The 21,765-nt window shown below is 36.5% G+C and overlaps 2 protein-coding genes across 3 annotated transcripts in view; one reads left to right on the forward strand and one right to left on the reverse strand.

Moving 5' to 3' along the window:
* LOC136038632 (proton channel OtopLc-like) overlaps positions 1 to 18,058 on the reverse strand; it is a 94,383-nt gene extending 76,325 nt beyond the window's left edge. The window contains exon 1 of one of the 2 annotated variants that reach the window (XM_065721873.1): positions 17,821 to 18,058. The gene's annotated coding sequence lies outside the window, so the exon portion shown is untranslated. Of the gene's footprint in view, positions 1 to 7,563; positions 7,701 to 17,820 lie in introns of those variants that run through there. The other variant, XM_065721874.1, reaches the window with a different exon arrangement.
* LOC136038634 (lysine-specific histone demethylase 1A-like) overlaps positions 1 to 21,765 on the forward strand; it is a gene marked incomplete at its 3' end in the record, with an annotated part of 406,525 nt that overhangs the window by 184,382 nt on the left and 200,378 nt on the right.

Raw genomic sequence — 21,765 nt, forward strand, 5'->3', positions numbered from 1 at the left:
ATGTTATTTTTTTTACTGTTAGTTGTAGTCAGATAAGTTTTCCCCAGTAGTGAGTCAATTGAGCATGTAATAATAAGCAGTGAGAAATTGTCCTCTCAAATGAGCGCATTGAACATCATACCTTCATTTAAGAAAAACTCCTTTCCCTCTTTCACGAATGTTATTTTGTGACAGTACGCATTAATCGTAGTCAGTAGTAGTAGTCAGTAGTAGTAGTCAGATAAGTTTTCCCCAACAGTGAGTCAATTGAGTATGTAATAATAAGCAGTGAGAAATTGTCTCGTCAAATGAGCGCGTGGCACAAGATGCCTTCATTTAAAGAAAAACTCTATTCCCTCTCTCACGAATGTTATCTTTTACCAGTAGTCATTAGTCGTAGTCAGGGAAAGTAGTCAGATATGTTTTCCCCAAAAGTGAGTTAATTGAACTTATAATAATAAGCAGTGAGAAATTGTCTTGTCAAATGAGCGCGTTGCACAAGATGCCTTCATTTAAAGAAAAATTCCTTTCCCCGTCTCACGAATGTGTTTTTTTTTACCAGTGAAAGTTATTGTTCAAATCTCACACAACAAGACAAAGAAGCGTATAATCATGAATAATTACTTGCATAGAATATTAATAATGCAAAATTAAGCCAGAGACATTCGTCATTGACCCTTTTGCTGTGGGAATTAATATGGCAAAAAAACGGTAAGGACGTTGATGGGAGTTTACCATGATTACAGCAAAGCTACAATGAAATCGTTCGCGGTAACGAAGTGTAATTAAGGAGCGACACGGCCCAACAGTAACTAGAATTCTAAAAAAAAACGAATTTTGATAACTATAGTTACATCCAAGAAACCGATTTTTTATGCTTTTTCCAAATATGTAAAATTCATTAAGTTTGACCTTATCCATCCAAGGCTAAGAGACTGAGCAAATTTGCTTGAATTTCTCACCAGGGTGATCGTATCAAACCGGTCCTAGAAAATCAGGAGAGGACCCATTCAAACGGAAACTGAAAGTTCTAGTATTCTTTTTAAGTAAACAGAAAGATTAGAAGACGAGTAGCAATCCAATCTTTTGGAAGATTGTTCGAGGGATTTTTCCATGAGGGGGGATTTCCCTTGAAAGAAATTCTCCACGGGGGATTTCATGCGGGAGGGATTATCCATGGGAAAATTTTCAGCGGTAAAAACACTCCATTGGGGAGGGGAAGGGAGATCTCCAGGAGAAATTTTCAGTGTGGTATGATTAAAAAATGATCGGAAATATGCTAAGAAGAATTTTCTAGGCGGAATCGTTCGCTGGAAATTTTCGGGGTAATGTTCAGCGAGTATGGAATTGTCCAGAGGTGGGAGAGCAGAGTTTACGCGGGAAGAACTTTCCATGGAGGAATTTCTTATGAGGGGATTTTCCATATATGTGGGAGATGGATTTCCCGACACTGTTTAACAGAAACTAAATAAAAAAAAAGTTTTGTAACCGAAAGTAAGGAGCAGCATTGATACTTAAAAATAACAGAAATTATTCCGTATATAAGGGGATCTGCTCCATCTTCAATGCCTCATTCTTTACATTGAAGTTTGACTGTATGTCCCAATTCTTTTAGAAAGACTCCTAAAACACATGGGCCATTTTATTAGAATAAGAAGCTTTTTTTAAAGTACTAAAAAACGTTTGTATGAAGAATGAGGTATTAAGAAGGGGGCATATCCCCTCATATATGAAATAATGTACGTTTGTTATAAGTTTTAATGTTGCTCCTTATTTCAATTGAAAAAACTTGTTTTTTATATAATCGAACAGTTCGTGGTAACGAACTGTAATAAGGAGCGACATGGCTTTTTCGGATTTTTATGTTAATTTTAAATATACAAGTGTCGTCAAATTTAGTCTTACTCATCAAAAGTTACGAGCCTGAGAAAATTTGCCTTGTTTTGGAAAATAGAGAGAAACACCCCCTAAAAGTCATACGATCTTAACGAAAATCACACCATTTCATTCAGTATATCAGAGAATCCCACTGTAGAAGTTTCAAGCTATTATCTACAAAAATGTGGAACTTAGTATTTTTTGCCAGAAGACCGGTCACGGGTGCGTGTTTATTTGTTTGTTTGTTTTTTTTTTTTTTTTTTTTCCCAGGGGTGATCGTATCGACCAAGTGGTCCTAGAATGTCACAAGAAGGCTCATTCTAACTTTGTGTTTTTTGCCAGAAGACCGATCACGGGTGCGTGTTTATTTGTTAGTTTCTTTGTTTGTTTTTTGTTTGAATGTCGCAAGAGGGCTCATTCTAACTGAAATTAAAAGCTCTAGTGCCCTTTTTAAGTGACCAACAAAATCGGAGGGCACCTAGGCCCCCTCCCACGCTCCTTTTTTCCCAAAGTCTACGGATAAAAATTTTGAGATAGCCATTTTGTTCAGCATAGTTGAAAAACATAATAATTATGTCTTTGGGACTGACTTACTCCCCCACAGTCCCCAGGGGAGGGGTTGCAAGTTACAAACTTTGACCTGCGTTTACACACAGTAATGGTTATTTGGAAGTGTAAAGACCTTTTCAGGGAGATTTTTTGGTTGGGGGGGTTGAGGGGAGAGGGATACGTGGAAGTATCTTTCCTTGGAGAAATTAGTCATGGGAGAAGAGAAATTCCATGAAAGGGGCGCAGGATTTTCTAGCATTATTTAAAAAAAAACAATGAAAAATAAATATAAAAAAAAATTTCCACTGAAAGTAAGGACAGCATTAAACTTAAAGCGAACTTAAAACTTAAAACGTTTAGAACCAGCATTAAAACTTAAACGAACAGAGACTATTACGCATATGGGGGCTTCATCTCTTCCTAAATACTTCGCTCTTAACGCTAAAGTATTTTTAGTAATTTCAACTACTTATTCTACAGTCTTTGTGATTCAGGGGTCAATCTTAAAGAATTGGGATAAAATTAAGGCTTTAGCGTAAAGAGCAAGGTATTAACAAGGGGGCAAACCCCCTCATATACATAATAAAAATATACAAATATAGAAGTTTGTTGCGTAAGTTAATTTGTAAGTTACGTATATTTTTTACTAATAAAAACGTTCGTTAAAAATTAAGAATTCTAGTTGCCTTTAAAAGTAACCGAAAAATTGGAGGGCAACTAGGCCTCCTCTCCCACCCTTTTTCTCAAAACCGTTTGATTAAAACTAAGAGAAAACCATTTAGCAAAAACAAATAATACGCAAACTTCGTTTTAATTATTCATTTGCGGAGAGCCAAAATCAAATATGCATTAATTCAAAAACATTCAGTAATTAAATACAAAAACAAGTTTTTTTAACTGAAAGTAAGGAGCGACATTGAAACTTAAAACGAACGGAAATTACTCCGTGTATGAAATGGGATGTTCCTTCCTCGACGTCCCGCTCTTGACGCCAAAGAAATTTACTGCTTTATAAAGTAGAACTGAGAGAAAGAGTCAAACTTTAGTGTAAAGAGCAGGGTAAATTTTTACCGTAAAATGATGATGATAATTTTTGATTTTTATTTTGATGATGATAATGATGATGAAAAAAGAGAGCGTAAATTTTTCAAATAAAATGTTGATGATAATATTTTGTTTTCTATTTAAACATTCTAGATGGTAGTTTACTCTTCTCTTTCCAGGAGAGCCAATAAGGGATGAGAGGGTACTTGAAGCATAGAAAGAATCTTCTTTGAAATTTTTTAGTTAGTTTGTAATCAGCACTGTAAACATCAAGAGTAAAAATGGATGTATTTGAGAAATAAAAATCATCACGAAACAGGACTCTCCAACCTTAGATTATCGTATGATGCTTTTACATCATTGTCCCAGTGCATTCACTCAATTTATTGACATACTAATTTAAACAAAGCAAAATGGTATAGTAGATCTGCTTTTGAACATTACTTAGATTTTTCCAAAAGCAATAGGACTAGTTTGTATGGAATATCTAAAACCTCATTTTCAAATGAAGTTACGAGAGTGAAAAATAAATTGACAATTCAAAATCCCGCCCAAACAAGTTTAATCAGTTTGAAGAGTGACATCATCTGTTTACTCCTCCTCTTCTGTCTCTAGAAAATCTAAAGTGAGTACTCGGAGGTAAAAAAGAAAATTCTGTCTAGGATAGTAGTTCGTTTGCAATCTGCAGTCAAAGTTTTAATAGTGAAAAAAATGTACTACACTTGCCTCCTATCTTTGTATACATCTGGCAGTTGGTCGTCCTATGAGAATTGTACTACTGAGGATTTATATGATGCAAAGCGTATACTGTGCAATCCATGTAAGCTTCATAGAGGATATGCCATTAACATTAAGGATTGTAATTCATGTATTGAAGAAGTTTGTTATTCTCATGTTAGAACGTTCCTATGTTCAAAGTGTCACTATGATAAATGTGATCAGTGTGAAAATACCTGTCCCGGTATGATGATAAAAAGCTATAAACAATCATTTAGTATATTTCTAAGAGACTGGTATCGTTACAGATTTACACTATATTGTGAGGAGGAATTTGGATCACGCTTCATGTGTTGGAACAACAAGAGAGTGTGGTCACTATGTCATCGTTGCAAAGACACAGATTCTTGTGATTATAAACCTACAGATTTTTTTATTTGGCAGTTATGGAGAGATGATTCTTCGTTTGGAAATTCTGTTTGTGACATTCCATCAAACAAACAAATAGAAACACAGTACTTTTACAATATAAATAAAAAAAAGGTACCATTGACTGCACAAAGAGATACAATAAGAGTGAAACTACATTGTATTGTAGTAAATGTGATCCTGATGTTTCCCTAATTGATCAAAACAAAGTGAAGGTAAACAATCTAGTCATCGTCGACGACGATGATTATCCTCTTAAAACATGTCAGACATTGATGAATCCGTTAACCCTATTAGAAGATTTTCAGTATCGTTCCAGCTGCCACCATCGGGAGTAATGCAGGTCATGAGGAACTAGGCTCATTTCATTCTGAATTGATGAATACTAGCTCCCCAAGGAGAGTGATAGTTGTAGCGGACACCATGAGTGGTTAATTGAGATTTTTACACTAACTGACTTCTTGCTCAAAGATTAAATAAAGAAACGACTCCACGCCGAACTTTTGAAGTGTTCGATCCGTAAATGCACGGGCCTTTCTTCCGTCCCAAAAGCCTATACAATTGCCGATATTATTTGTATATTTCAAAGTTTGCTGCACAAATTGTTAATTCTTACGCTGATTTTTCTCTTCAATATTTTTGCAAACCTCAAAAGCGATCATACGAGTTTTTCGTTATATGAGTTGGCTTCCTTATGGTTTATGCTATCCAATGACATTGCGTGGGCGGAGCATCGCGTACCACTCGAGTTCCGCGGTTTTGACCACTTTTAAAATCGCATCCAAAAGAAGTGGATGTTTGAAAGGTTAAATTAAATAAGGGTAGCAGGGGACCTTTATTTGTTTCTGTGCGGAAATTCTTTTAGCGTTTTGGGCCACCTTGGAGAAGAAAACAGGGTTGGATGGCGTATATTTAAATCGTCGACGTTTTAATCGTTTCTACTAGAGGTTTACAGATGGTGAGTAAAACAAACGGGATAATGATTTCAGTTAGTCAAAAATGTCTATACCTGCTCAAGATGTCCCCAAAGTTGGCTAAGTAGTTTGGCCTTGGCAGTTTCTAGTTAGGGTCCTGAAAAAGGCAAACAATCCAACTGCACAACTTTCCAATTGCCCATTATATGCGTGGTTAAGAACTTTGTTGTATTTAAACTTTTATTAGGAAACGTCAGAAGATGCCAGAAAGGTTTCATAACATAAAATAAAGCCCGAAAAAAACGATGTAAAGTAGCATGATTTGGCAAAGTCAAGGAAATATATGATAATAATATATAATAATAATAATCTATTCCAGAAAAAGACCGTGGGCCATAGGAATACTTTGCCTTTGCTTCACTTTCTTCCATTTGACAATGGAACAATCTTTGGTCGCCCATTGCTAAGATAGCAGCGTTTTTTCTTTTTTTTCCTGCAAAGTGTTGGAATTTTTTTAACCTCTTATTAAGAGGTATGTTATTCCTCGCATCAATTTCTTTGATAAATTTCTTATAAATTTTAGCAATCTTTGAAAAAATTTAATGCATTCGCAAAATTCCCTGTGGGCGGTTCCGAGCCTTCCTTCCCCTGGCTACTTCCCTGAGCATTGCTGCCCCTACCAAACTCTAGATTGTGTCGATATTAAGCCACTTTACTTGAATTAATTTTATTAAAAAAAATTTCTTTCCGGATTCACAAACTCCCATCTGAGAACAAAAGAAGCAAAATTTTACGAACTAAAAATGATCTCAGTGACGACAGGAAAATTAAAACAGTAACGTACAATTGCTTTGCAAAAAATGATTTTCCTATGCAATATCAGATTGCTGCCAAGACCCTTGCTAAGAGAAGGTTCATTGGGAGAAGGGTAAATGAGTTTTTCATATAGTCAATGTAAGTGAGGAACACTTCACCCCATATATTTTGCTAAAAGCGAGAAATCTGGCAAAACCTAATAGATAATCTGTACCCCTGCTACATTGGCCTCATTTCTTTATTCAAATCATTTCAGTTTCATATTTATTTAAAGATAAAAAGTATTTCAAGCAACATAAATCAGGAAGGTGCTTATCTGTTAGATTTATTCTTAATTGGTATTCTGTATGGTCAGTTATTTGATAATTAGAGTAACAGCCATATGCCATTTCATCCAATTAATACATCACTAAGAACTTTTCTATCTTATCACTTAAAAAGCTCATGGCTAGACAAAGGCAAAGGGATAAGTTTGATATTATAGAGTAACCCTGGCGATGGAGTAAACTGGAATAAACATGATTCCTGGTGAAGGGTTCTGTTCCTAATTGATGGATAACACCTTTAGGACAGAGGTTTACGTTTAGATAGTCTTAGAAAAAAAGTCGTTTTTATTTGATACCAAAATGTATTTGAACAACTGTCAGAGATAAAATCTGTTGCGCCCTTACTACCAGAACTACCAAGACGAGTGGATAGATAGTGAGGACTACTGGGCCCAGCCTTCATCTGATGTCTGGTGCATAGACGAATTAATGCCTTAAGTTTCACTATTAGGTTCTAAGACTCTATAATACAACAGTGTAAAGTTTAGATTTAAAAAGGGAAGAAAACGGGGAAATATATAAATAGTTGCACCAATCTTACAAAGTAAATAAAAAATAACATTTAGTAGGGGGCCCTAAAGCAACATTTCCTCTGAGGCCTAGCAGTCAGCTGTCAAGCTTCTGCTGCAGACAATGTACCCCTTCACCCTGGCTGTGAAATCTTAAGGAGCATTTTTGGAGTTCCTGTATCCTCCTCCATATCCATCTTAGTAGAGTCTGGTAATTAGTATCTCTGTTTGTGGCCGAGGAAACTAAAAGAAAAAAATTAAAAGAAAAGAAACTAAAAGAAAAAAGATACGATAGATACTCCTTAAAAAGTATGCATGAAAACATTTTGGACAATTGGTGCATATTTTAAACACTTAAATTGTGTTGTCCAAACAAGCTTTTTAAGCCACCTACTGTATTACCTTGGTCCTTTTCCTATTTCATTCACAATCAATTTTAATCCTCATAAACGAGTTGTTTGGGGTGTACTGTTTCCTTATTTGTTAACTGAATAAAGGATTAACAACACGAAAGGCAAAATTTTAGAAGTTGGCAACATATTATTATAAATATGCGACTACAATAATTAAAGCAAGAAGAGCCGTACTTGTCATTTTTTCGCCGCAGATGGGCAAAGAAAAAGAAATTAACGGTTGACCGTAGTTATGAAAGTGTGACCGAATTTGATGCCAAGTAGGTGACACAAGGGTGCAATGCGAGAAGGAAGAACATAAAACATGTGTTTTTTAAATAGACCTATTATTACCATCGCAATCTTTACAAGATGCTTAGGATTAGAAGGTGATCAAAGATCATCCTGTGAAAAGATTTTACTGAATTTAAACTTAAAAATCTGAAAAAATGTTTTGGGTGTTAAATGAATTTCCAAATTCACAGGCAATATTCATACGTGAACAGTTCGAGATAATTAGTACCAACACACTAGCGTCGACTGAAAAGCAAAGTGCCCCCCCCCCCCATTTAGCCTATTACATTTTGTCTGCCACTTCGTATAGAATAGGAGGCTGTAGAGACTTGGAAGGGGAGAAGGGGACTTTTTTGCTTAGAATCTGGAAGTTTTATTGGTCTTTTCAAGAATCAAAAGTGGCTCGAAGATAACCAGCCCCCTCCCAGACCCTTTCTTATTAACCGGCAGCTTCATAACTCCCCTTAGCAGCGGGTCAAAACTTTCAAATACCCATTTTTCTCAAAACAATCGAAAAAACAAATGACCATGCCTATAGGAATGACATGATTCACACAGCCCCAGAGGCAAAGCCATAAATGCTGCAAACTACCCATCACTTACAAATGGATTTCACTATATATATATATATATATATATATATATATATATATATATATATATATATATATATATATATATATATATATATATATATATATATATATATATATATATATATAGAATAGAGCCAAAATGATTTTTCCGAAGAATTTTCTTTCTTACCTTGGTAGATTTGGGAACTGATAGTTTTTCTGGGCCTATAGTAAGTGAAAATATTATTTTTCGTTAGATTGTTAGAAATGCGGTCTGAAACCCATTTAAGGTACGGGAGACCAAGATAAACTGAATTTTCTCTTTGATTTGCATTTACTGTGTCACTATCTGATAATTTTTTAGTACATTTCGCAATTACAGAATTTAGAATTTATCCAATTAGTTTAATAAATTCTGTAATTGCAAAAGGTATTAAAAAATTATTAGATAGTGACACAGTAAACGCCAATCCAAGGGAAAATTCAGTTTATCTTGATCTCCCGTACGTTAAAGGGTTTTCAGACCACATTTCCAAAAATTTAAGGAAAAATTTTGTTTTCACTTACTATAGACCCAGAAAAACCACCAGCTCCCAAATCTACCAAATTAAAGACGCTATCCCGATAAGTGTAAACTCCGGTGCCTACAGAATTCCTTGCTATTGTGATCTTTGGTACATCGGAAGAACTGATCAACAACTTACGGATAGATTAACTCAGCACTCTACCTCAATTAATAACACCCTTAAAAAGCGAAAAAAAAAAAATAGAAACTTTTGACTCTACCCTCTCAGAGCACATATTAAATAATCCAGACCATAGCGTTTTATTTAACAAAGCTAACCTAGTAATCCCTGAAATAAACCTTGAACCGCTTCCCGAATCACATAAGCACCAATTTATTTAATTGCTGCTTCGTTTCTTTGAGTGAATGAATTTTTTCTTTTATTTCTCATTTGTTCGTTAGTATCCGTCGATGGCAGTTCACATTTGTTTGGATTTTGTGCAAATTGCGGATATTGACGAATAATTCACTTCATTGTTGTTGGGTATTTGATTTTAATTCTTTAAATTTTTTGGTCTTTTCATGAATTTTATTTAATTTTTTGGTATTTTATTTTCATTGGTTTTGTTGTACTTCCGTGTTTGTTTTTTGCTTTTTGCTTTCTCCTTGATCATATTATTTTGTTCGCGCTGAAGAAGAGAGGCGGTTGTTCTCTCGAAATATTCGCTTTCTGTGTTTTCTACAGGATTTTCATTTGGCCTTTAAAAACCCCATTTTTGATCATTTTCTTTCTTTATGTTAAAACTAGAATCAAATAACGGCTTGATTTTCGTCCAAGTCCCCGGGTCAAAGGGTATCGAATGAACAAGAAACAGTGACAAAAAGTTTCGGCTCCTTTGAAAATAAGGTCGGTTAAGAATGATATTGCGCTATGCTGCCTGTAATATTGCTTATGGGCCCTTTTGAAAACCTGTATGCATATTGTTTTTTCGTTTAATTGAAACTCCCCATAATCGTTCCCTAAAAGTTTCATCTTAATACCCTTGGAGTCATTAGTTACAGGAACCGTAATAGATTTATTAATAGTATGCACTTAACAACTCCTGGTTAGTTCAAAGTCCGCCACAGAATAGCTTGAAAGCTCCAACTTAATGCAACCATTCCTGAGACATTGCTGTTGTATCCTTTTGACGGTCTACATGCTCATAGTTCGTTTTGGTTTAGTTCACCATCTGCCTAAACGTTTTTTGATAACTTCACCTTAATATCCTCAGCCTGCGTTGCAGCAACAGTTGTAGCAATAGCATTAGTAGTAGTATGCACATAGTACCTTTGGATTTCTTCAAAATCCACTCAATACAGACTGAAAGTTTCAGCTTAATACCATAACCATTCCTGAACCATAGCTAACACGTCCTCTTTGCAACCTGTATGCACAGTGTGTTGTGTGTTTTGATTTATTTCAGCGCTCTTTTGATATTCTTTAAAATGTTCGCCTTAATACACTTATTTGAGTAGTACCAGTAGTAATAGTAGTAGCAATAACAATAGTAACAGTAGAATAACTACTAGTAGCCTTTCATTTAGTAGCAGTAGTAATAGCAATAGTAATGGTTGTAGTAGTAATAACAGTAGTAGAAGCAGTGATATTAGGATGTAAATATTGTCTTTTGGTTTGTTCAATATCCCCCACGACAAGCGCTGTAAGTTTTTATTTCACACACCAAAGCGTTTCTAAGATATTGCTGATACGCCCTTTGGACAACCTGTAGAGATACGGTATGTTTTGATTCAGTTCAACTTCCCCCCTCAATATTTCCTGAAAATTTCATCTTCATACACTTAGGCATAGTTGTAATAGCAGTCGCAGTAGCAATAGTAGCAGCAGTAGCATTGGCATATTGTCTTTTGGTCAGTTGAATATTCCTCTCATCAGATCCTGGAAGTTTCAACGTAATACAATTAGCTGTTGCTAAGACATTGCCGATAAGTCCTTCTTATAATCTGTATATTCATAGTTTTAATTTAGTTCAACGTCCCTCTCAAAACTTCCCGAAATTTTCCTCCTAATACCCCTTTCCCTACAAATAATTGCAATAGAAGGAGTAGTTGGAGTAGCAGTAGCGGTAGTAGTAATTGTAGCAGTAGTAGTAGATGTGGTAGCAATAGTATTAGCAGTAGTAGTTGTAGTAATACTAGCAGTACACGTAGTAAAAGTAGTAGTGGTAGTAGCATTAGTAGTAGCGTGAGCCTATTGCCCTATTGTCAATTGATCTTCCCCTTTAACCATTCTCTGGAAGTGACAACTCAATACCCAAATCCATTCTTTAGATACGCTCTTTTGACAATCTACAAGCACATAGTGTGTTTTGATCTAGTTTAAATTTCCCTTCAATATCCTCTCAATTTTTCACCTTCATACGCATGGCCTAATAGTACCATGATTATAGTAGTGGTGAGGATTGTAGGAAAAGTAGTAGCAGTAGTAATGTCGTATTAGCAGTAGCAGTTACAGTAATAGCAGCAGTATTAATAGTTATAGTAGCATATATATGTTGCCTTTTAGTCATTTGAACGTCCTTCTTTTGATAAACCGGAAGTTTAAGCATGATACGGTAAGTGGTTCCAAAAATATTGCTGATACACCCTTTTGATCCCGTTTTGACGCCCTTTTGATCTTAATACTCTTAGCACTACAGGTAGTTGTAATAGAAGTAGTAGTTGGAGTAGTTTAGCAGTAGTAGTAGTCGTAGTAGTAGTAATGGTGGTAGTAGTAATAGTAGTAGTAGTAGTTGTAGTAAAAGTACCGATGGTTGAAGTATTAGTAGTTATTTGCATATATTGCCTTTTTGTCAATTGATCTTTCCCTTTAAACATTATCTAAAAGTTCCATCTTATTACCAAAATTCATTCTTGAGATACATCTTTCTGACAATCTGCATGCACAAAGTGTGTTTTTCTTTAGTTCAAATTTCCCCACAATATTCTCTCAAGTTTTTATCTTCATACGCTTAGGCTTAATAGTGTTAGTATCATAGAAGTAGGAGCAGTAGTAACAGTAGTAGTGTTGTTTTAGTAGTAGCAGTAACAGTAGTAGCAGCAGTACCAATAACAGTAGTAGCATATAAATGTTACCTTATGGTCAGTTGAACATCCCCCTCATGATGACCCGGAACTTTCTTTTTGATACGGTAAGCCGTTCCAAAAACTTTGCTGATACACCCTTTTGACCTCCTTTTGACGCCCATTTCATCTTAATACTCTTAGCGTTACAGTTAGTTGTAATAGAAGTAGTAGTTGGAGTAGTTTAGTAGTTGTAGTAGTAGTACCACTTTGACAATCTGTATGCGCATGGTATGTTTTGATTTAGATCAACTTTCCCTTCAACATTTCCCCAGATGTTTATTTCAACATCCTCAGCCTTAGTAGTACTCGCTACGGAATCGGTAGTTTTAGAGGTAGCAGGGGTAGTAGTTGAAGTGATAGTAGAAGCAGTAATAATAGTGGTATTTGTAGTAGCAGTTGCAGTAGCGTGCAAATATTGCCTTTTGGTCAATTGATCATCTCCCTTATCATTTCCTGGAAGTTACAAATTGATATACTCAGTCGCAATCTTTGTAAGAAGCTTAGGATGAGAAGGTGATCACAGATTATTTTGTCGAAAAGATTTTACTTAATTTAAATTTGAAAATTTGAAAAAAAAATTGTTGGGTATTAAATGAATTTAACATTTTGCCTCTGACTAAGACTATCTGTCTTGGCTTTATCTCCAACTGGCCAACGGCTTGATGGCAACTTGGTTTTAATTCATCTTCAGGCGGAATGCTTCTCACTAAGACTACAAGTCTTTTGGCTTTGTCTCCAACTGGCCAGTGGCTTGATGACAACTTGATTTTAATACAAAAATCAACGGCAGGCATGCCTCTCCAAAAGCTAATACACAAGTATTTGTCTAAATTGAGAGTCATAGCTACTCCCGCTGTTTGCCCATCCCGTTTACCAAAATACTTGGAAAACCACTTTTGACTCTGAGCTTATGAACTGGGTGATAAACCTGACCCGATGCACTAGGCAGGCGGGTGAGCCCTATTACGCTTTGGGCTGGAAGCTTGTTTGCCTGCGATTCCAGGGGACTTAAAAGTCATGTGTCAATTCTAAAACTGGCTCAACCTGCCTGAGACTCTAGGTGGGTGTGTCTCTCCAAAAGCTAACACGCAAGCAGTTGTCCAATTTGAGAGTCATAGCTGCTCCCGCTGTTTGCCCGTGCCATTTATCAAGACACTTGGAACACTATAGGTCTCGCCATTCACCTTCAATGAAGCAAATTCAGTCCCCCCTCCCCCTTTTGCGCACAATGCCAGTTGACATTGTCCGTCATGAGTCAAAAAAAAATTCGACCTTCCCTTAGTTTTACCCTAGGATGGATGGATGGATGATAGACAATATCAAACAACAAGTGAAAATGACATCATTTCTTATACAATCCTGAAAAAGGCTCATGCCAGCTTTGCCTCTCACTAAGACTCTTGGCTTTGTCTCCAATTGGCCAATGGCTTGACGGCAACTTAATTTTAATTAAAAAATTCCTGCGTTAAACCCTTTCGAAAACCCGTAGCATATAATGTATTTTGATTTAGTTCAACACTCCCCTCAACATTCTCTGAAAGGCTCAGCTGAATGCCCTTCGTATTTTGGAAAGTAAAGGTCAAACATGCCCACCTTTCTCAATAACATTTGCTATATCAAACAGTTCGTGGTAACGAACTGTAAGAAAGGAGTGAGGCGGCTCAATAGCAACCGAAACTCTAAAAAGCGGAATCTTGATTTCAATAGATATATCAAAAGAATTGGCTGGTTATGCTGATTCCAAATACCCAACAAAGCTACGAGCCTGAGAAAATTGGCCTGATTTCTGTAATAGAGGGGAAGCATTCCCTAAAAGTCAAGGGATCTTAATTAAAATCACATCCTCAGATTCAGCATATCCGAGAACCCAATTGTAGAAGTTTCAAGCTCCAATTTGCAGAAATGTGGAATTTCTATATTTTTTTTTGCCAGAAGAAAAATCACGGATGTGTGTTTATTTGTTTGTTTGTTTTGTTTTCGGGTAGGTAGTATCGAGCCAATAGTCTTAGAATATCGAAAAAGGGCTCATTTGAATGGAAATTAAAGTTCAAATACCCTTTTTAAGTGACAAAGAGATTGGTGGGGAACTAGTCCCCCTCCCAACCCCTTTTTTCCTCAAAGTTATCCGATCATAATTTTGATATAGCCATTTTGTTCAACGTAGTTGAAAGGCCCAACAACTATGCCTTTGGATATAACATGCCCCCCTCCGAGTCCTTGGAGAAAGATCTTTAAGTTATAAAATTCGTCCATTGTTCGCACATAGTATTTGCAATTGGGACTTATGCATACATTTTTCGGGTGGGGGGGATTTTTTTTACTGGGAGATTTTCCACGAGGAGAATCTTCCATGGGGAGGGAATTTTTCCGGGAGTGAACTTCCAGAGGAAATTCCACACTGGGGGACCTTTGCCAGAATTCCTATACAAATTTCTTTTTATTAGTCTTACTTTTTCTTTTTCAACTCCACGGGGAGACTTTCCACGAGGAGAATCCTCCATGGGGAGGGAATTTCCCGGGAGTGAACTTCCAGAGGAAATTTCACACTGGGGGACTTCGCCAGAATTCCTATACAAATTTCTTTTTATTAGTCTTACTTTTTCTTTGTCGACTTAATTTTACATGTGCAGATGTTAAGTGAAACTGCCCAGGGGAAGATTTTTATCGGGTTGGAGTGGTCTATAGTATCTTTCCGTAAAGGGGGGGGGGATTATTCATGGGAGAATTTATCCATGGGTGAGTTTCCCACGAGATAAATTATCTGGAGGGAATTTTCTGCGGGAGCAACTTTCTATTAAGGGGCGGGGTATTTGTGGGAAAGTTTTTTCCACAGAGGATGGGATTTCCAGTATGATTTTAAAAACAATTTTTTTAAATGAAAGTCTTTTTCAAATGAAAGAGTGCTAAATAAAAAAAAAAATATCCGAAACCGTCCGCAAAAAATTTTTCGGGGGTAATTTTCAGCTAGAATGGAATTGCCTGGGAGAATCTTCTTGGCAGGGGGGGGGGATTTTACATGGGAATATCTTTCCACGAAGGTATTTTGGGAGAAGGAATTTTTCCATGGAGGGGGTAACTGTTTTCCCGGCATTATTTAAAAACGATCAGAAAAAAAAACAAGTCTTTTATCAAGTAAAAGCAAGGAGCCACATCAAAACTTAAACCGAACAAAAGTTGCTACGTGTATGGGGGGTGGCTGCCCCCTCTAAATACCTTGCTCTTTATGCTAAAGTTTGACTTTTAGTCCTAATTCTCTAAGAGCGACTCCTGAAACACAAAGGCCGTTTAATTGGAATAAAAAGCCTTTTTAAATATCCTATAAAAAACTTTTGTGTGCCCCCTTTCCTCAATAAGGGTCGAATTTTTTAACTTTCATTTTATCTAAACTATTCCATAGTTCTTATCACTATGTTAACAGAGATGCCATTCCCCCTCAGCCCCGGGGTAGGGATTGTAAATTATTCAACTTATCCATAGTTTACGCATATGATTTATCATTAGGAAAGGGGGATTTTTTTATTCTGGGTGTATCTGAAAAGGCTTAGGGTATCAAGGTAAAATTTTGGAAAATGTTGAGGGGTGTCTTATAATAAATCAAAAGGCACTATATGTATCCAGTTTATCAAAAATGCGTATCTGCAATATCTTAAGAACGGCTGAGGGTATTAAGTTGAAACTCTCAGGACATGTTTAGGGGAATGTTTTAAAGTGGTCCAAGGGCTGCCATTCCCCTCCTATGCCCTCTTTTGTGGCCCTCTCGCTAAAAAATATTCCATCAAAATCGTTTAAATAACCACCTTGTTCAAATAGTCGAAAGGTAAAATAACTATGCCTGTATGGATGACATAATCCTCCAAAACTTTGGAAAGGAATATAGAACAATCAAAACATGATATGTTCAGCTGGTTGTCAAAAGGACGTATCAGTAATATCTAAGGAGCAACTGAGGGAATTAAGTTGAAACTTACTGGGTACGTTGAGGGGTATGTTGAAAAGTGATTGGAGGGCTACAAAACCACCTCTAAGATCTTTTTAGATGCACCCTGTCCTCAACCCTGATCAAATTTTTAAAAAGCGAGTTTTTTCAAAAGATCTAGTAACTATGCCCCCGGGGATGCAATGCCTCCCAAAGTCCACAGCGCAAGGACTGTAAATTATACAATTTACCCTTTTTAATTGCGGGAAATATCATAAGCAGCGCAATAGCACTGCATAAGTAAAGAGCGATGTGGGTATAATGTATTTTTTTCCTTTTTTGTTTTTTTTTTCTTTTAGAACAGGGCACTTCGTATCGAAGGAGTTACCGTAAAAACTTAGCTAAGGGCTCATTTGATTGGAAGGGCTTGTGCCCTTTCTATAGTCGAAGGTGATTGGAGGGCAACTAACATCCTTTGTACGCCCAACATTTCCCCAAGCACATCTAATAAAAACTTTGAGCCATTTTGTTCAGCGCAGTTGAAAGGTTCGGAAATTATGTCTTTGAGGATGACACCCCACCAGAGTCCTCAGGGCAAGGTTGTAAGTTGTGCCCTGGGGCTATAAAAGATTTATGTTTGAAAGGCTGAACATATAAACTTTGGAAGGGCTCATTGGATTGCTAATCAGAAGTTTCAGTGCACTTTTTGAGATTCAAAGTGATGGGAGGGTAAATATCCCCACCTCCGAACCTCGTATTTTCCCAAAATACATCTGATACAAATTTTTAGGTCGCTATTTGTTGTCGTTGAAACTTAGAAAAAGGCTCATTGGATTGGAAATTGAAAGGGCTAGTACTCTCTTCAATAGTCAAAAGTGATTGGAGGGCAACTAAACCCCTCCCACGCCCCCCGTTCTCCCAAACAAATCCAATCAAAATTTTAAGATAGCCATTTTGTTCAAGGTAAATGATAGGTCCAAAAATTATGTCTTTGAGGATGAATCCCCACCCCACAGAACCCTCAGGGCAAGGGTTCCCGAAATGCATCTGATAACATTTTGAGATGGCTTTATGTTGTCGTAGAAACTTCGAAAAAGGCTCATTGGATTGGAAATTGAAAGGGCTAGTCCCTTTTTAATAGTCCAAAGTGATTTTAAGGCAACTAACCTCCCTCCCTTGCCCACCATTTCCCCAAGTTCTTGCCCTGGGGTCATAAAAGGTATCTATAGACAGGGAGATCACATAAACTTCGGAGGAGACTCGGTTAATTGTTAATCAGACGTTCTAGTACCCAGTTTAAGATTCTGAGTGATTAGGGGTTGGATAATCCCCGACACACCTCGTGTTTTCCCGAAATGCATCTGATAGAAATTTTTAGATGGCCATTTGTTTTCGTGGAAACTTCTAAAAGAGCTCATTTAATTTGAAATTGGAAGGGCGAACGTCCTTTTTAATGGTCGAAAGTGATTGGAGGGCAACTGATCCCTCCTCCCACGCCCACCATTTCCCAAAACACATCCAATCAAATAGCCATTTTGTTCAACGATATTGAAAGGTTCATAAATCATGTCTTTGAGGATGACAACTCTTCACTATATATATATATATATATATATATATATATATATATATATATATATATATATATATATATATATATATATATATATATATATATATATATATATATATATATATATATATATATATATATTAAAATATTTTAAATTTATTCTCATTGCATTTATTCACATAAAAGGATAAACACTGTTTTATCCTGAAATAAAAGTATATCGAAAACATAAAAAAATGTAATAATGCTTATTATTCGGTTGAATAGAATATTTTTACCTTTTGCACAGCAAATCTTATATAGCCTTAATCAAATTATACACAGTTGTTCTTTTTTTCACTTCAGTGAGTATCCACTGCCTGCACGATATTCTCAGCAATGTTCACGCTCAAGTGTGGACTCGAAGAAAAAATCTTACTGCAACAATTATTTTTCGTAAAACCGCCATATGGTGTATGATTTTCAGATTACAATAAGTTCACATGAGTACCATCACCAGCCTATACAGTTATTTGGAATATAATTTGTACCTAATTTTAACATTTCCTCGGATGACACGAGGAGTAATTTGTCAATGTTCAAAATTTCTGCTTAATGAGCGGATAATTCTTTCTTTTTCCGTAAGCTTTTAAAGATTTTAAATATCTGGTATTTTGAAGGTGATGGTATGGAACTTTCGCTAGCCTACTGACACACATTTGAGGTGATTTTGCCAACATGAATGATATCATCAAGGGGTTAACTAGTTCTTCCTAATTAATAGATTTTTCAAATAAGGTTGTATATATATATATATATATATATATATATATATATATATATATATATATATATATATATATATATATATATATATATTTATTCCTCAAGGAAATTATAGCTTAGTAAAAGACACAGCATTTGCACTAGATTCGGATGATTGTTCTGGGTTGGTCTGTTTTGGTGGGATTTTTTGGATTGAAAAACCTTTTCCTAGTTGAATTATCTCTTCCGGGTTGCCTTCGCGTAGTAGTCATGTAGCAATATTTGTAGTCATGAATATATAACGAGTCGGAGGTAAAAGGTTTGAGATTGCTTATAAAGGATTTCGGCTCTTGTTGATAGTAGGGCGTCGCCAAATGGGGAAGTCTTTTTGTGATCAGAATGGACCTGGAATTACTCAAAGTTTCTATTCATACTGGAGCTCCCAGGGTATTTTTGATGTTTGGTTCTAAGCCGGCTTAAGCCCTTCGTGAGGCTTTGGAAGACGTGTTAGTCCCTACACTGGTTCTAGGACCATTGCTTTCCCATGGGCTATAGTAATATGAATAATTTAAAGAATATTAAAGTTGCACCTTGGAAACCTTAAAAAAACAGCAATCATTACGATATTTCGATTGACGAATCTAGACACTTCAAACTGGACTTATCAGAAGTTTCATAAACTCATGTTCCAGGTGTTGGAATATGAAATTAGGGGATATAAAATATATTTACTCAGACAGGAAGGATGGGGTGTGCAGTAGGACTCACGATGAAAAAGGAAGCTGCCAAATCAAACAGTTCGTGGTAACGAACTGTAGTAAGGAGTGACCCGGCTCAATAGTAACTGAAACTCTAAAAAACTGAATTTTAATGCCAATAGTTACATCAAAAGGATCGAATTCTAATGCTGATTTTAAATATATAAGTTTCATTAAGTTTAGTCTTAACCATCAAAATTTACGAGCCTGAGAAAATGTGTCTTATTTTAGAAAACAGGAGGAAACACCCTTAAAAGTCATAGAATCTTAGCGAAAGTCACACCATCAGATTCAGCGTATCCGAGAACCCTACTGTAGAAGTTTCATGCTCCTATCTACAAAATTGTGGAGTTTCGCATTGTTTTTGCCAGAAGACAGAGCACGGATGCGTGTTTATTTGTTTTTTTCCCAGGGGTGATCGTATCGACCCAGTGGACCTAGAATGGCACGAGAGGGCTCATTCCAATGGAAATTAAAGGTTCTAGTGCCCTTTTTAAGTGACCAAAAAATCGGAGGGCACCTAGGCCCCCTCCCACGCTCATTTTTCCCGAAGTCACCGGATCAAAATTTTGAGATAGCCGATCTGTTCAGCATAGTCAAAAAACCTACTAATTATGTCTTCGGAGACGACTTAATCCCCCAGAGTCCCCGGGGGAGGGGCTGCAAGTTACAAACTTTGACCATTGTTTACATATAGTAATGGCTATCGGGAAGTGTACAGACGTTTTCAGGGGGACTTTTTCGAGTTGGGGTGGGGATGGATTGGGGGAAGGGGTTAAATTGGAAGAGCAATTTATCATGAGGGAAGAGAATTTCCATGAAGGGGGCGCAGGATTTTCTATTATTATCTAAAAAAACAATGACAAAATAAATAAAAAAAGTTTTTTCAACTGTAAGCAAGGAGCGGCATTAAAACTTAAGACGAACAGAAAATATTATGCATATAAGGGGGTTCGCCTCCTCCACAATACCTTGCTCTTTTCGCCAAAGTATTTTTAGTAATTTCAACTATGTATTCTACGGCCTTTGTGATTCAGGGGTCATTCTTAAAGAATTGGAATGCAATTCAAGCTTTAGTGTAAAGAGCGAGGTATTGACGAGGGGGCGAACCCTCTCATATACGTAATAAAAATATACAAATATACAGGTTCGTTACGTTAGTTAATTCGTAAGTTACGTATATTTATTACTAATAAAAACGTTCGTAAAAAATAAAAGTTCTAGTTGTATTTTTAAGTAACCAAAAATCGCACGGCAACTAGGCATCCTCCTCCACCCCTTTTTTCAAAATTGTCCGATCAAAACTATGAGAAAGCCATTTATCCCAAAAACTATTTCGTTTTAAACATTCATGTGCAGTGAGCCAAAATCAAAACAGGTATTAATTGAAAAACATTCAGAATTTAAATAAAAAAAAAACAAGTTTTTTTAACTGCAAGTAAGGAGCAACATTTTATGTTGTTTTAAAAGTAGAGTTGTGACAAAGAGTCAAACTTTAGCGTAAAGAGCAAGGCGTTGAGGAGGACAACCCCTTTCATATACGGAATGATTTCTGTTCGTTTTAAGTTTTAATGTCGCTCCTTACGTGCAAAAAAACTTCTTTTTTTTATTTAATCTCGTTTAGGCTGGGAAGGTATTAATAATAGATTGCTAGTCGTTCATTTTATCATAGGCAGCGCAGTAGCGCTGCCTATGTAAAGAGTGATGTGGGCACAATGTATTATTTATTTATTTTTCGTTTAGACCAGGGCACGGTGTATCGAACGAGTTGTCGTAGAAATTCTTAAAAGGGCTCATTCCCTTGGAAATTGAAAGGCATAGTGCCCTTTTTAATGGTCAAAAGAGGCTGGAGGGCAGCTAAAACCCCTCCCATGCCCACCATTTCCCCAAAGACCATCAGTCAAAATTTTGAGATATCCATTTTGTTCAACATAGTTTGAAAGATCCGGAAATTATGTCTTTCAGGATGGCAATCCCCCCACTGCCCTCAGGGTAAGGGTTGTATGCCTTGGGGACATTTAAGGTTGATATAGAAAAGTTGATCGTATAAACTTTGGAGGGGGCTCATTGGATTGGTAATCAAAGCTCTAGTGCCCTCCTTAAGATTTAGAGTGATCAGAGGGTAGATACCCCCCCAAACACACCTCATATTTTCTTGAAATGCATCTTATACATATTTCGAGATGACCATTGGTTGTCAAATTAATTTCTAAAAGGGCTTACTAGAGTGGAAATTGAAGCCGCTAGTGCCCTTTTTAATATTCGAAAGTCATTAGAGGGTAACTAGCCCCCCTCCCAAACCCACCATTTCCCCAAACATATCCAACGCATCATATTTTCGAGATAGCCATTTTGTTCAGTGTAGTTAAAAGTTCCGGAAATTATGTCTTTGAGAATGACAACCTCCCACAGCCCTCAGGGCAAGGGTTGTAAGTTATGCCATGGGGGTATATAAGGTTTGTATAGAAAGGGTGGTCATAAGAGATTCAGAATGAACTCATTGGAGGGGAAATCAGATGTTCTAGTGCCCCTTTTAAGATTCAGAGTGATAATAGGGTGAATACCCCCCCCCACACCTCGTATTTTCCTGCAATGTATCTGATAGAAATTCTGAAATGGTCATTTGTTTTCGTAGAAAATTCAAAAAGAGCTCATTCGATTCGAAATTGGAAGGACTAGTGCTCTTTATAATAGTCGAAAGTGGTTGGAGGGCAACTAACC

The sequence above is a fragment of the Artemia franciscana genome, chromosome 18, assembly GCF_032884065.1.
Source record: "Artemia franciscana chromosome 18, ASM3288406v1, whole genome shotgun sequence".
Classification (NCBI taxonomy): Eukaryota; Metazoa; Arthropoda; class Branchiopoda; order Anostraca; family Artemiidae; genus Artemia; species Artemia franciscana.